The following is a 6,561-nucleotide window of genomic DNA, read 5'->3' as shown; positions in this document are numbered from 1 at the left end:
AGAATTGTTGATGCATTTTGTAACAAAAAATAATAAAGATACATTGATTTGTATATTATTTAGACTTGTCTACACAATATATCATGTTTTGTTTAACTTAATTGCATTTATCACATTTTTTGTTTAAAAGATTACACTTATTTCTTATACACGGGTGGTCAGTGTAATGAAAATATAAAACTAGGGGAGGTTTGTGTAGGTGTAGAAAAGTGAGGGGTGATTTGTGTAATTTCACTAAAACTCAGGGGGTGTTAGTGTAATTTACTCAAAAAAATATGATACTGAGGAAGCTCACACTAAAAAGTATGTTGTTAGTTGCTACCTCAAGTATAAGATAACTGATGATAAATCAGTAAAGTCTTAGTCTAATGAGATACAGAGAATTGCCCATGAAATCATTTATGAAGGTATGCCCCTAGAGAATTAAACTCGCAAGTAGAGCCTATGAATGTGTATTCATTGGGTATGTTGTAAACAACAATGCGTACAGATTCTATGATCGTAATGCAAAAGTGATCATTGAGCCTAATGATGATGACTTCAATGAAAATAAGTTCCTTTTTAAATTGATGAATAGTGGGGGCACTTCAACTAGTCATATACATCTGATTAGAGATAATGATAAAAATGAAAGGTTTGAAATAGAAGGGGTAATGAGGTACCTTAAGAAATCAACAAACTTTGGATTATATTACCGAAGGTTTCCAACTGTCCTAGAAGGATTCAACGATGTTGATTAGAACACTCTTTCAGATAATTCCAAAGCAACCAGTTGATATATATTTAGCATAGCTAGTGGGATTGTTTCTTGGAAGTCAAAGAAACATATTATTTTGGCTCAACCCATTATGGAAGTTGATAGCACTAGTAACAGCTAGTGAAGAAGCAAGTTGGCTGAGAAGCTTGCTTGCAGAGATCCTCATATGCGAAAAATTGATATCAGTTGTGTTGATCCATTGTGATAGTACGTGACTATTACAAAGATTGAGAGCCACTTTTATAATGGTAAGAAATGATAAATACGTCGTAAGCACAACATCATTAGAGAGTTACTCTCTACAAGAGCTGTTAGAGTGTATCATGTACACACTAAGAATAACTTAGCAGATCCTTTGACGTAAGGACTAGCTAGAGAGAAAGTCCATAATACTTCTAAGAGTATGAGAATATTGCCCTTAGAACTAGGATCACTCATGATGGAAACCCGACCTAACTGACTAGAGAACCCAAGAAATAGGTTCAATGGGTAATAATAAGTTGTAAAGTGGTATGGGAATGATCATGCTATAAAATTATGAGAAGCATGATTCTTGTAGTACATGTAAGGATGAGTTAAACTCTTAATATGATTTATACTCCAACTGGAGTAAAGTACCTAGACTATAAGAGTACTCTTGATAGACTCACCTATGTGAATGTGGAAGTGGGGGCCGCTTCCTATGAAATTTGGGGGCATAAATTTCTAGAGAGTTCACTATACTAGGATAAACGTGCATGACCTTTAATAGATAGACTTTATAGAATACACTTTCGAAAAAGTTGTATGTGGTTTGATATCGGAGATAAAGTTGAAGACTACGAGTCACTCTAGTAAAATTTGGATTTTATTCACTATGCAAAGGTTCAAGTCGCATGACACATTTGTTTATGCACAATCTTATTGAGATCACATAAATTCTCGAAATTGTTTTTTAATTTCAAGTGAGGACTTGTTAGAACTTACTTTGTTGGAGGTCATCAGTGAGGAGTTTTGGTGTGAAATAAAAAAAACTTAAAAGTCCTAGGAAGAGTTTTGAAAAAAGAACTCACAAGACATTGGATAGTTGAAAAACTTGGAAAAAAAATCTCATGTTATAATAAAAGCCTCCTCCCTTCATATTTTCTTGTCCCAAGTTGAGTATGGTTTTACTCAACCTTTTTTCTCCCTCATACTTTTTGCCGACACATTTCCGACAAACTTATCCCCTTTCTTTCTGTGATACTAAGAATTGGCACATGCAGTCAAATTGTGAGAATTTTGAGAAGTGACACTAGTAGTCAGATTGTGGGAAAATAATTGGCACGGGTAGCCATATTGTGAGTATTTTGAGAATTGACACTAGTAACTATATTGTGAATATTTTGAGAATTGACACTAGTAGCTATATTGTGGTGGATGTATTAGAGTTTGGTTCTTATAATGCAGTAAAAATTCGATAACAGTGAATTGAAGTGTTTTATCATGGGGACGGTGTGGTTGATAGTTTGCTTGCACATTTTGGGTAGTGCCACAAAATGTCTTAAAGAGAGAAACTTGACTGTAACTAGGGGTGTAAAAATTCGGTTCGGTTCAGTTTTTGATGCATTTTAATGACCGAACCGATCAAAAACATATGGTTCAGTTCTGCTCAATTAACCGCAAATTTAACTATAAGAACCAAACTGAACCGCTCTTGAATGGTTCGGTTCGGTTCCACGGTTTTTCCATTTAATTTTTTTATAAAAAAATCTTGCATCAATTGAAAATTCAAAATGTATTACAAGAGATATCGTTTATCCATAAAAGGATAAACATTACTACTATCATTATAAAAAATTATAAATCATATATAACAATATAATTTATGATTAGTAACATATATATCAATTAGTAAAATATATAATAGTTACATTTATAACTTTACATTTCATAATTAGTAACACATGTAACAATACATGTATAACAATATATGATATATGTTAGTTTCAAACTCAATATCACATAAGTTGGAAAATATGTTCCAAATCATAAGACACTAGGAAACAATTTAGTAACTAATAACATATATAATATTAACTTAATAACAATTTAATAACATATATAACACTACAATTCATACAAAAATTGATAATTTAAGTTAGAAAATTGGTTGAAGAATTTAAACAATAATAAAACATTATTCACTAATCCCTATTATATATTTCTTTAATATGCGGTTCGGTTCCAACAGTTCCTAAATTTCTAAAATCGTAAACCAAAACGAACATAAACGGTTCCTTAAAAAAATAACCAAACCGAACCGCGAAACCGAACGGCGAAACCGAACGGAACCACATTTTACGGTTTGGTTCTATCGGTTTTGCAGTTTAAACCGGAACCACTTACACCCCTAACCGTAACTCGGTTAGTAAATATTATTTAATGTCATATAAAATTATTACAAGTACGGTAACAATATAATATTATATCTAGTTTCTTATTATTGCCACATTAAATCTATCATAAAGTTGAATGCCATAATTTTTTCGACCACAACCTATCAGATATATCCTTGTGATCTTGATTGTCTACGATTAATTTATTATCAGCATGGGATCCAAGTTTTGGATGTGTATTATATGTAACTAGTATACACCCTTAATTACGTTGTAATTAAGTAACATGTTAAAAAAATATAATATTCTACATTCTCTAAAAAATATTTTATAGACAATGAACAGGGAATCCAAGTATCAAACATAGAGGACAAATGACAAAAAAGAAAGAGAAAAAAAGAAATGACATGTTATATTTTAATAAATATTATAAATGTAAAACTAAAGTTTTCCATATTATTAGGACAGATTCCTCTAAAATGCAGCTTCTATTTTAGAGTTCAATTTATATGAATGTTAACAAAATTTTGATGTAGATTCATTAACTATGTATAATTTGTGCACTTCAATCAAAATATACTTTAGAGGAGCAAATCCCTTGTTATTACGTCCTAACAAATACATTGATTTGGGTAAATATTTAGATTTTTCTAAGGTAGTTTTAGAATTATTTCTCTTGAAAATCTGACTATCAAATTAATATTTATAGAGGATAGGTGTAAAATATAGAGAATAGGGTGAAGATATGATAAGTACTTCCAGTTTAAATGGTCTCATCCATTTTTACTAAATATAATGGGCTTACCTTGCATTGAAGGAAGGTCAAGTAAACACCATGAGTGGCATCATACTCATATTCCTTCAATCATACACTTTGTGAGGCCTATATTTGAGCCTAAGGAAGGTGATGACATGCCTTATAGGGGCATCTACCCTTGAAATTTACCTTGTATACTATACCCTAGATCTTATTAAGCATTAATGCTCGATCAAGATATTGGGTCTATCTTGGGCCTATTGGGTTGTGGCCTTTACATAATGGTTGTGTCATTAACCTTCGATCATGACCAATCCAATTGCCATTGAACATGTGCTTATGAACACTTTTCTTCACTCTTGTGATATGATCGTGACCGAGCATGTCATCAGACTTATGAGTATCTAGCATTGTTTCGTAGTCATTTGAGCCTTTTACTAATGTGTTCTTTTTAGCAAATTATGCTTGGATTATAAATTTTTTCAGTTTGTCTGGTGGTTTTGGACCAAAGGGGACACTCATTTTGAATATTGTAAGCATTATTGCACAACCACTCTCATCTACCTAATATGTTATTGGATTAGCAGGTACGTGTTTTGAACCATTTTAAGTGTTCTTATGTGGTCGCTCGTCCTTTTTTGGGTAAGTATTTGAGCGAAAGAAAAATATTTCATGATTTGATTAAGATTAAAGTATCTAGAATTGAGTATGATCGTTATCTTGTTTTGGTCGGTCCTTTGTGCTTGTGTTCACCCTTTGATAAGCTTTTTATTAGGTGTAATAGTTGGTTGCCTTATGAATGCACTATTGCTATGCGTTAACAAAAGAATTTTGCAATTAAATGCATTACAAGGTGTGAAGACACCAAGATTGATCTTGAGGAATTAGATTAATTATCAATTGTGAGAAAAGTAGAACACGAGTAACAAAAGAAAAAGGGGTTGATTGGTTTGTTTGTTTGCAATTAAAGTAAAAAGAACAATGTAGGATTCTAAATCAATTGAAGAAAACAACAATCCTACCGATATAACTATTCATAACTTGGCAAACCATCCTTAATCATAAATAAATATTGGATCTTTGCTTTGAAATTTGTGGATTGGATCTAAATTCATGACCATGGATTGATGAACCCTCATCCTCTACAAGATAATCAGCTAGGATTTAATTTATTCAAGTTAAAAAGTAGCAACCAAACCTCCAAAGAACAAGAGAAATCTTAGATCACATAATCCCCAAAGCTAACAATCAACCAATGTTAGAAGTTTAAATTCAGAAGGAATAATGATTACAATAATCTATCACTGGTTCCTCTCTATTGACAAACAATAAAAATTAGAATATAACACATAAGATTTTAACTAATCGGTAAAATGAAACTTTTAGATCATTAATAGATAGAAAAGATAAACTAGATTCAAAATAACAAATAATATTCATGAAGTACGAGATTTCATATATGCAAACATGTGAAGGTTTGATAAGTGCCAAAAATGCTTAAATTTCATACACTTTTATGGCACTTATCCTTGGCAAAATTGAGAAAACCAACTTAATTCAACATTTTTTGGATAAAATATCAAAATCTTGTATATATGCTTTGTGTATTTCCTTTTTATTATATTTTTAGGATATAGGTGGAAAAGAGAAGAATTAATCAAGTGCAAATAAAATGTTCAAAAGAGGGCAAAATGATCCACACATGACATGCTTAAGCTTGACGTGGCAAGCTATGTGCTTAGCTTTAAGCATGAGTCAATAAGACTTGGCCTATGTGAAAAAATATGGAGTCAAATTGAAGCTGCTCACTAAGCAGCTTAGCTTGGACCAAACCCACGCCTAGCTGACATGGACACCAACCTAGCACGGTCAGACCCAACCTAGCACAGTCAGAACACAAGCCTGGCACAAGCTAACCTGCTCAAGCAGACAGCTTAACAGAGCACCTTGACCGCCCGACTTGGAACCACACACCTAGCCAGATCAGCGAGCACCAAGCCACATCACCATCAACACGGTCAAAGCTGCTCAAGCAGGCAACTTAGCGGTGCCACATAGGAGCTTAGTGGTATAAACCCAACAACTTGGTCAAGTTAACTTAACCACCAAGAAACCATGACATAATACATGACCTCTCTCCAAGTAGCCTTCATAGCCTTTTCAGAGGTAACCTACAATAGCTGGGCAAGTAGCCCACAATAGCTTGGGTGAGTCATCCTCAAGCAGGTGACTAAGATGATTGGCCGAGTGACCAAACCCATGCTGAAGGGTTTGGTCAGCAGCTTGGCAGTGGAACAGAGGAGCTTGGCGGTGGTGGAAAACTCCTATAAATAGGAGGCACTTCATGACACTTAAGGCATTCACATCTTCATCAATACATACTCCACATTCCACTTCTCTCTAGAATCCAAAATTCTCTCTTCTTCTATATTTTCTTCTTTGTAAATTCTTAGAGGATTTCTTCTCCAAAGTAGGTAAGTTTATTTTTGTAGTTTCTCCTTAATTCAAGAGGAGAAGGAGTAATCAAATGAGATATAAAAATTCATTTTGTAATCTCATTTATGCATGATAAAGTGTCTTAAATCCTTGGATTTAGATGGCTAATGCTCCTAAATTTTAGTGGAATTTTGGCTCACTAATATTTCTTGTAATTTCTTGTTTCATTATATTGAATCATGTTTAAGTTATTA

The sequence above is a fragment of the Lupinus angustifolius genome, unplaced genomic scaffold, assembly GCF_001865875.1.
Source record: "Lupinus angustifolius cultivar Tanjil unplaced genomic scaffold, LupAngTanjil_v1.0 Scaffold_426, whole genome shotgun sequence".
Lineage (NCBI taxonomy): Eukaryota > Viridiplantae > Streptophyta > Magnoliopsida > Fabales > Fabaceae > Lupinus > Lupinus angustifolius.
Note: the sequence above shows the minus strand (reverse complement) of the source record.